Raw genomic sequence first — 1,808 nt, forward strand, 5'->3', positions numbered from 1 at the left:
CTATCCATCCTGGTTCAGTACCAAGTATGGGCTAGAAGGAAGAAACTCTCCTGTCCCATTAAATATCTTATCATAATGTGCTTGTGCCTCAGGTTGTGTTAGTTTCCTAGAGCTGCCATGACAAACAATCACAAACTTGGAGACTTAAAACAATAAAAGTATTCTCTCGCAGGGCTGGAGGCCAAAAGTCCAAAACAAAGGTGTCCGCAGGGCCATGCTTCTTCCAAAGTTTCCAAGGAAGAATGCTTCCCCGTCCCTTCCAGCTTCTGGTGCATCTGGGTATTTCCCTAACTTGCAACAGCACAACTTCCTTCTCTTCCTTCTGGGTCCTTTCTTCCTCTATCTCTAAAGAGGGCATGTGTCATTGGATTTAGAGGCTGTCCTCATCCAGGATGATCCCATCTCAAGATCCTTAATTTGATTACATCTGCAAAGAACCCTTTTCCAAGTAGGGTCATATTCACAGATTCCACGTGGACCTCCCTTTTGAGGAACCACCAATTTAAGCTGTTCCTTGGTATGATTGAGTCCCTGGAGAGCAGTGCCATACCTTCCTTGCATCATCTAGTTCACCTCACTCCTCTACTAAAACAATGCAAGGACCTAAAGAAAATCTTCCATTATAATATGCAAGCCAGATCTTCCACTCCCTTCCCCAAAGTCCACATTGTACAGAAATCCAAGCCTGGATCAGGGGCTTATGGGAGTAATATAGGGAAATGAAACAGAACTCCAGGAAGATAAAAGGGTCTGTGTTCTCCTCCCAGAGCCAGTCAGCTGTCCACTCTAACCCACAAGACAGAGTCTGAGCAACGAGCAGACATCAGTGCTCCCCAAAACCTATTTCCACTACAGTAACAAAATTTCTAACTTCAAATAAATCTAAGTGCTGAGTTAAATAAATTCATACAGGTTTCTTCAATGAAGATCTTGCCAAAGCTCTCAATATGGTAACATGAATAGAGGTATTAGTAGCATTTCCTAAACTTACAGCCATTTACTTGTGAGGTATCTCATAGCCCTGGCATTCTTCCAAATATGCAATGGGAGATACTGGTACGAATCACCCTGTGTAAATAAGTAGCTATCAAGTCACTGGGGAAATTGCAAACTGCAACCACAATAAAGTACCACTTCATATCTACTGGGATGACTATGGTCAAAAGACAGATAATGAGAAGTATTGGTGAGAATGTTGAGCCATGGGAAACTCATACTTTTCTACTGGGGATGTAAAATGGTGCAACTGCTTTGGAAAGAAAGTTCAGTGGTTTCTTTAAAGGGTCAAATGTACCCTGTAACCCAACAGTTTCACCCAGGGAAAAGAAAAAAGAAACAACACCCTTAACGTGAATGTGCACAGCAGCATGATTCATAATAGCCAAAACCTGGAAGCAACCCAAAAGTTCATCAACTAGTAAATGGATAAATAGAGGGCACATGGATGGCTCAGTGATTGAGCATCTGCCTTTGGCTCAGGTCATGAACCCGGGGTCCTAAGATCAAGTCCCATATCACACTCCTTGCAGGGAGATATAGCAGGCTCTGCCTCTCTCTGTGTGTCTCTCATTAATAAATAAATAAAATATTTAAAAATAAAAATAATAAATGAATAAATAAAATGTGGTATAGCCACATAACGAATTATCATCCAGCAAGAAGAAATGAAATATGGATACATACTATAACATGCAAGAAACAAAAGACCACATATTGTATGATTCCACTTACATGAAATGCCTCAGAAAGGTAGATATATAGAGATGGGGAGTAGATGAGTGGTTGCCAGGGGTTTGGGGATGGGATCA

The sequence above is a fragment of the Vulpes lagopus genome, chromosome 3 (genome assembly GCF_018345385.1).
Source record: "Vulpes lagopus strain Blue_001 chromosome 3, ASM1834538v1, whole genome shotgun sequence".
In the NCBI taxonomy this organism is placed as follows: domain Eukaryota; kingdom Metazoa; phylum Chordata; class Mammalia; order Carnivora; family Canidae; genus Vulpes; species Vulpes lagopus.